This window comes from Pristiophorus japonicus, chromosome 27, assembly GCF_044704955.1.
Source record: "Pristiophorus japonicus isolate sPriJap1 chromosome 27, sPriJap1.hap1, whole genome shotgun sequence".
Classification (NCBI taxonomy): Eukaryota; Metazoa; Chordata; class Chondrichthyes; family Pristiophoridae; genus Pristiophorus; species Pristiophorus japonicus.
The window spans coordinates 1339638-1347694 of NC_092003.1; the positions used below are offsets into that span (position 1 = coordinate 1339638).

The window sequence follows — 8057 nt, forward strand, 5'->3', positions numbered from 1 at the left end:
ACCGCTGCAGCAAACGTCTCCGCGCATGTTCTGGGCAGTGTCTGCCCCGAGCTCTCCCGATCGTTCTATATCTCCTGAAAGCAGGTTTCAAACAAAGCTCTCCAGCTTCAGCAAAGGCCCGGAGGGCAGGAGCACCCCCGACTGGAGCAGCCTGGTACTGCTCTCCCTTTCGGCATTCCACCTCAGTTTAAAAGTCTCTCGATAAAATAGCCTCACAGTGAGACGAGCCCTCATTCTGCAAAATCGTGTTGACATTGAAAGATGTGATCGCGCTGGAGAGGGTTCAGAGGAGATTTATTAGCAAGGTCTTGCCAGGACTGGGGAATTTTAGCGATGGGGAAAGATTGGATAGGCTGGGGTTTGTTTTCTTTGGAACAGAGGAGGCTGAGGGGAGAGCTGATTGAGGTGTATAAAATGATGAGGGACCTGGATAGAGTGTATAGGAAGGACCTGTTTCCCTTGGCAGAGGGGTCAACAACCAGGGGGCATAGGTTTAAAGTAATTGGGGGGAGGTTTAGAGGGGATTTGAGGGGAAATGTCTTCACCCAGAGGGTGGTGGGGGTCTGGGGTAGAACTCACTGCCTGAAAGGGTGGTAGAGGCAGAAACCCTCACCACATTTAAACAGTACTTGGATGTGCACCTGAAGTGCCGTAACCTACAGGGCTACGGACCCAGAGCTGGGAAGTCATCATCATTATCATCATAGGCAGTCCCTCGAAATCGAGGAAGACTTGCTTCCACTCCCAAAGGGAGTTCTCTGGTGGCTGAACAGTCCGATACGAGAGCCACAGACTCTGTCACAGGTGGGACAGACATTCGTCGAGGGAAGGGGTGGGTGGGGCTGGTTTGTCGCGCGCTCCTTCCGCTGCCTGCGCCTGGCCTCTTCACGCTCTCGGCGTTGAGACTCGAAGAGCTCAGCGCCCTCCCGGATGGACTTTCTCCACCTCGGGCGGTCTGCGGCCAGGGTCTCCCAGGTGTCAGTGGGGATGTCGCACTTTACCAGGGGGGCTTTGAGGGTGTCCTTATAACGTTTCCGCTGTCCTCCTTTGGCTTGTTTACCACGAAGGAGCTCTGCATAAAGCATTTGCTTAGGGAGTCTCGTGTCTGGCATGTGAACTATGTGGCCCTCCCCAGCGAAGCTGTTCGTGTGTGGTGAGTGCTTCGATGCTGGGGATGTTGGGCCTGGTCGAGGACGCTAACGTTGGTGCGTCTGTCCTCCCAGGGGATTTGCAGGATCTTGCGGAGACATCGTTGGTGATATACCTCCAGTGGCTTGAGGTGTCGGCTGTACATGGTCCATGCCTCTGATCCATACAGGAGGGCGGGTATCACTACAGCCCTGTCGACCGTGAGCTTGGTGGTAGATTTGAGGGCCTGGTCTTCAAACACTCTTTTCCTCAGACGGCCGAAGGCTGCACTGGCGCACTGGAGGCGGTGTTGGATCTCCGCATCAGTGTCCTCGCTACCTGAAAAGTGGGATTAGGCCGGGTAGCTCTTGGTCGGCCGGCGCGGACACGATGGGCCGAAATGGCCTCCTTCCGTGCTGTAAATTTCTATGATTGAACGCCCTCTTAATAAAGCAGTCTCGCTCCACACTCTCTAAAACCCCCCTGCAGTATAGTAGATGTAGAGGTCTCGCTCGGTAACTCACGTCAGCCTATCTGATTCCTGTAATGATTAAGAGGGTTCCATTGTTTGCTCAGGACCCCTGTGTAGAGCGGACACTCATTTCAAGTATTCTGCTGCCCAACCTCTTTTACAACAAACAAGAGCGTACTCTTTTTATGAAAAAAAAATCCCAGCAAGTTTTATGTTCCATTTCTGACTAATTGCTCGAAAATTACTCTGCAGAAAATTACCCCAACCCTCGACTTGAATGCACTCGATGGCAGCCTACAGAGATTGCGAAGAAGATTGGTGATTTGACACGTCAGTGGAGGACTGAAGTTGCCCTTGACTGCCTGATAGGAGGTATCGGGTGAGATTCTTGAGAAAGTAGGGGGTGCTCCTGTGAGCCAATCAACCATTGCCAGTCACAGATTCGTCAAATCATTTCACTAATTTTCAACTATAATTGTTGTGTGAATTTACAGTATATATTTTGGAATATCCTGTTACTAAAAATTCTAATTGTTGCACAACCTCATCACCAAAACCAGATCTCATCAAATGGGCAACTGTCCTTAATTCTCTTCCCTTGTCTCTTATTTCCTGTCTTCCCCTTACTCTTGGTTTTTGTGTCTATCTCTCCCTTTTTTCAGCATAGTTTCTTTCTTTATTTCCTTCTTATGTTTGTCAGCTGTGGCTCAGTGGGTATCACACTCGCCTCTGAGTCAGAAGGTCGTGAGGTCAAGTCCCACTCTTGAGCACAAAAATCCAGGCTGACACTCCCAGTGCAGGGCTGAGGGAGCGCCGCACTGTCGGAGGGTCAGTACTGAGGGAGCGCTGCACTGTCGGAGGGGCAGTACTGAGGGAGCGCTGCACTGTCGGGGGGCAGTACTGAGGGAGCGCTGCACTGTCGGAGGGGCAGTACTGAGGGAGCGCCGCACTGTCGGAGGGGCAGTACTGAGGGAGCGCTGCACTGTCGGAGGGGCAGTACTGAGGGAGCGCCGCACTGTCGGAGGGGTAGTACTGAGGGAGCGCTGCACTGTCGGAGGGCAGTACTGAGGGAGCGCCGCACTGTCGGAGGGGCAGTACTGAGGGAGCGCCGCACTGTCGGAGGGGCAGTACTGAGGGAGCGCCGTACTGTCGGAGGGGCAGTACTGAGGGAGTGCCGCACTGTCGGAGGGGCAGTACTGAGGGAGCGCTGTACTGTCGGAGGGGCAGTACTGAGGGAGCGCCGCACTGTCGGAGGGCAGTACTGAGGGAGCGCTGTACTGTCGGAGGGGCAGTACTGAGGGAGCACCGCACTGTCGGAGGGGCAGTACTGAGGGAGCACCGCACTGTCGGAGGGGCAGTACTGAGGGAGCGCTGTACTGTCGGAGGGGCAGTACTGAGGGAGCGCCGCACTGTCGGAGGGGCAGTACTGAGGGAGTGCCGCAGTGTCGGAGGGGCAGTACTGAGGGAGCGCCGCACTGTCGGAGGGGCAGTACTGAGGGAGCGCCGCACTGTCGGAGGGGCAGTACTGAGGGAGCGCCGCACTGTCGGAGGGGCAGTACTGAGGGAGCTCCGCACTGTCGGAGGGGCAGTACTGAGGGAGCGCTGCACTGTCGGAGGTGCCGTCTTTCAGATGAGACGTTAAACCAAGGCACCATCTGGCCTCTCAGGTTGACGTAAAAGATCTTATGGCACTATTTCGAAGAAGAGCGGGGGAGTTCTTCCCGGCGTCCTGGGATTAAGGCGCTGGCGGAGTGGGGGGACGGGAAAGTCCGGCAAGCTTCCCCAACTCCTGGTTGTTATCCAGTGACCTGTGCTGGAGTGTGTTGGGGCAGGTACAGGCTCGCTGCTCATATATGAGGTGAGGCTCCGAATGTGGGCAGGATCCCACCTTCTGGTACTCGAGCAACATTCAGTGATCAGAGGGGAGGAGGCACTTACACTGCACCCGACGTAATAAAAGCTACCAAGGCGCTTCTCAGGAGCGTCATCAGAATACTATCTCACACTGAGCCATGTATGGAGATATTGGGGCAGATGACAAACGCTTGGTCAAAGAGGTAGGTATGATGTATTTGCTTCATGGGTTCTTTGCTTAAGAATTCACAGCAACACATTGCTATTAAGAACTAGTTGGTTTATTAGCAAAGGTTTAACAATCACACGACACATTACCAGTTCATCCACCAGACTCATAACTGCATACCTCATCGTGGATCCGCCGAACCCAACTGGCCGGGGTTTTATTGAGTCTTGTGACTATCACGTGACTGGCTAAGCCACTCACAATGCAACAGCTCTACCAACCTGTGAGCATCCTCGCAGATACTTACATTGCAGTAGGTTTTATGGAGAATTTTAAAGGAGGAGTGAAAGACGGAGAGGTTTAGGGAGGGAATTCCAGAGCTTGGGGCCCAGGCAGCTGAAGGCACGGCCACCGATGGTGGAGCGATGGGAATCGGGGGATGGGCAAGAGGGCAGAATTGGAGGAACGCAGAGATCTCAGAGGGTTGTAGGGCTGGAGGGGGTTACAGAGATAGGGAGGGTTGTAGGGCTGGAGGACGTTACAGAGATAGGGAGGGGCGTAGGGGCTGGAGGAGGTTACAGAGAAAGGGAGGGGTGTAGGGGCTGGAGGAGGTTACAGAGAAAGGGAGGGGTGTAGCGGCTGGAGGAGGTTACAGAGATAGGGAGGGATATAGGGCTGGAGAGCGTTACAGAGATAGGGAGGGTGTAGGGGCTGGAGGAGGTTACAGATATAGGGAGGGGTGTAGGGCTGGAGGGGGTTACAGAGATAGGGAGGGGTGTAGGGGCTGGAGGAGGTTACAGAGATAGGGAGGTTTCAGGGCTGGAGGAGGTTACAGAGATAGGGAGGGGTGTAGGGGCTGGAGGAGGTTACAGAGATAGGGAGGGGTGTTGGGGCTGGAGGAGGTTACAGAGATAGGGAGGGGTGTAGGGGCTGGAGGAGGTTACAGAGATAGGGAGGGGTGTTGGGGCTGGAGGAGGTTACAGAGATAGGGAGGGGTGCTGGGGCTGGAGGAGGTTACAGAGAAAGGGAGGGGTGTAGCGGCTGGAGGAGGTTACAGAGATAGGGAGGGATATAGGGCTGGAGAGCGTTACAGAGATAGGGAGGGTGTAGGGGCTGGAGGAGGTTACAGATATAGGGAGGGGTGTAGGGCTGGAGGGGGTTACAGAGATAGGGAGGGGTGTAGGGGCTGGAGGAGGTTACAGAGATAGGGAGGTTTCAGGGCTGGAGGAGGTTACAGAGATAGGGAGGGGTGTAGGGGCTGGAGGAGGTTACAGAGATAGGGAGGGGTGTTGGGGCTGGAGGAGGTTACAGAGATAGGGAGGGGTGTAGGGGCTGGAGGAGGTTACAGAGATAGGGAGGGGTGTTGGGGCTGGAGGAGGTTACAGAGATAGGGAGGGGTGCTGGGGCTGGAGGAGGTTACAGAGATAGGGAGGGGCTGTAGGGGGTTACAGAGATAGGGAGGGGTGTAGGGGCTGGAGGAGGTTACAGAGATAGGGAGGGGTGTAGGGGCTGGAGGGGGTTACAGAGATAGGGAGGGGTGTAGGGGCTGGAGGGGGTTACAGAGATAGGGAGGGGTGTAGGGGCTGGAGGGGGTTACAGAGATAGGGAGGAGTGTTGGGGCTGGAGGAGGTTACAGAGATAGGGAGGGGTGTTGGGGCTGGAGGAGGTTACAGAGATAGGGAGGGGTGTTGGGGCTGGAGGAGGTTACAGATATAGGGAGGGGTGTAGAGGCTGGAGGGGGGTTACAGAGATAGGGAGGGGCTGGAGGGGGTTACAGAGATAGGGAGGGGTGTAGGGGCTGGAGGAGGTTACAGAGATCGGGAGGGGTGTAGCGGCTGGAGGAGATTACAGAGATAGGGAGGGGTGTAGGGGCTGGAGGAGGTTACAGAGATAGGGAGGGGTGTAGGGGCTGGAGGAGGTTACAGAGATAGGGAGGGGTGTAGCGGCTGGAGGAGATTACAGAGATAGGGAGGGGTGTTGGGGCTGGAGGAGGTTACAGAGATAGGGAGGGGTGTTGGGGCTGGAGGAGGTTACAGAGATAGGGAGGGGTGTAGGGGCTGGAGGGGGTTACAGAGATAGGGAGGGGTATAGGGCTGGAGGAGGTTACAGAGATAGGGAGGTGTGTAGGGGCTGGAGGAGGTTACAGAGATAGGGAGGTGTGTAGGGGCTGGAGGGGGTTACAGAGATAGGGAGTGGTGTTGGGGCTGGAGGAGGTTACAGAGATTGGGAGGGGTGTTGGGGCTGGAGGAGGTTACAGAGATAGGGAGGGGCTGGAGGGTGTTACAGAGATAGGGAGGGATGTAGGGGCAGGAGGGGGTTACAGAGATAGGGAGGTTTCAGGGCTGGAGGAGGTTACAGAGATAGGGAGGGGTGTAGGGGCTGGAGGGGGTTACAGAGATAGGGAGGGGTGTAGGGGCTGGAGGAGGTTACAGAGATAGGGAGGGGCTGGAGGGGGTTACAGAGATAGGGAGGGGTGTTGGGGCTGGAGGAGGTTACAGAGATAGGGAGGGGTGTTGGGGCTGGAGGAGGTTACAGAGATAGGGAGGGGCTGGAGGGGGTTACAGAGATAGGGAGGGGTATAGGGCTGGAGGAGGTTACAGAGATAGGGAGGTGTGTAGGGGCTGGAGGAGGTTACAGAGATAGGGAGGTGTGTAGGGGCTGGAGGGGGTTACAGAGATAGGGAGTGGTGTTGGGGCTGGAGGAGGTTACAGAGATTGGGAGGGGTGTTGGGGCTGGAGGAGGTTACAGGGATAGGGAGGGGCTGGAGGGTGTTACAGAGATAGGGAGGGATGTAGGGGCAGGAGGGGGTTACAGAGATAGGGAGGTTTCAGGGCTGGAGGAGGTTACAGAGATAGGGAGGGGTGTAGGGGCTGGAGGGGGTTACAGAGATAGGGAGGGGTGTAGGGGCTGGAGGAGGTTACAAAGATAGGGAGGGGCTGGAGGGGGTTACAGAGATAGGGAGGGGTGTAGGGGCTGGAGGGGGTTACAGAGATAGGGAGGGGCTGGAGGGGGTTACACAGATAGGGAGGTTTCAGGGCTGGAGGAGCTCAGTGAGGTTATAAAGGAGGTTACACACCACCTTTATGGAGCTGAAGTGGAAAGGTGAAAGTACTAATAGTCATCTGAAAAGTTTCCCTTGACACTGAAACGTCGGAGTGGGTTCGGGTTAATGTGATGTGGGAAACATCACCTGAATGTACTGCGTCTATCTGCACAATCAGCAGCGATTCCACCCAGCTTGTTTTCGGTTTAAATCACTTCCTCGTCTTACGGGCGCCCAGCGACACCCAGCATGTTGATGTGTGGCCGCTCACCTGTTTCGGAATGAGAAATAAGTCGCTAAGTTGGGCAGGAAGCAGCCTGCTTACAGCACAGGAAGTCACACCCACGGGCAGGGCCGAGATCGGTGCGAGCCAGCCCACAGACCCCGGCCCCCGACCCCGGGCCATCTGCAAACTCTGCAGTGACTCAACTCCAAACCCCGACTGGCGCAGCTGTCGTGCAACGCGTGCTGCCGCGGAATCGCAGGATCCAAGCACGCCTGACAGCCGCTGGCGCCCGCATTAGTTACCACGTAGGCCCGAGACACCGCTCCATTCGATCAGACGCAGTGTTTGCATCTCACTGCTGAGCTCGAGTTACCCCGTGCAGCGTCCCGTAATATCCACAGGTCCTGAAATATCCCATAATATCCACAGTGCCGCAAACAGCCCGTAATATCCACAGGGCCAGAAACAGCCCATAATATCCACAGTGCCGCAAACAGCTCATAATATCCACAGTGCCGCAAACAGCTCATAATATCCACAGTGCCGCAAACAGCTCATAATATCCACAGGGCCAGAAACAGCCCATAATATCCACGGGGCCAGAAACAGCCCATAATATCCACAGGGCCGCAAACAGCACATAATATCCACAGGGCCGCAAACAGCCCATAATATCCACAGTGCCGCAAACAGCTCATAATATCCACGGGGCCAGAAACAGCCCATAATATCCACGGGGCCAGAAACAGCCCATAATACCCACAGGGCCACAAACAGCCCATAATATCCACAGGGCCGCAAACAGCTCATAATATCCACAGGGCCAGAAACAGCCCATAATACCCACAGGGCCACAAACAGCCCATAATATCCACAGGGCCACAAACAGCCCATAATATGCACAGGGCCGCAAACAGCCCATAATATCCACAGGGCCGCAAACAGCCCATAATATCCACAGGGCCACAAACAGCCCATAATAACCACAGGGCCGGAAACAGCCCATAATACCCACAGGGCCGCAAACAGCCCATAATACCCGCAGGGCCGCAAACAGCCCATAATATCCACAGGGCCGGAAACAGCCCATAATACCCACAGGGCCACAAACAGCCCATAATATCCACAGGGCCGCAAACAGCCCATAATATCCACAGGGCCGCAA

The 8057-nt window shown here is 55.6% G+C and overlaps 1 protein-coding gene across 5 annotated transcripts in view; it reads left to right on the top strand.

The window, feature by feature from the left end:
• The window catches only part of b3gat3 (beta-1,3-glucuronyltransferase 3 (glucuronosyltransferase I)), a 201486-nt gene extending 199344 nt beyond the window's left edge, over positions 1-2142 (top strand). For all 5 annotated transcript variants that reach the window (XM_070868078.1, XM_070868079.1, XM_070868077.1 and 2 more), the window contains one exon: positions 1853-2142. The gene's annotated coding sequence lies outside the window, so the exon portion shown is untranslated. The remainder of the gene's footprint in view (positions 1-1852) is intronic.
• The last annotated feature ends 5915 nt before the right edge of the window (positions 2143-8057 follow it).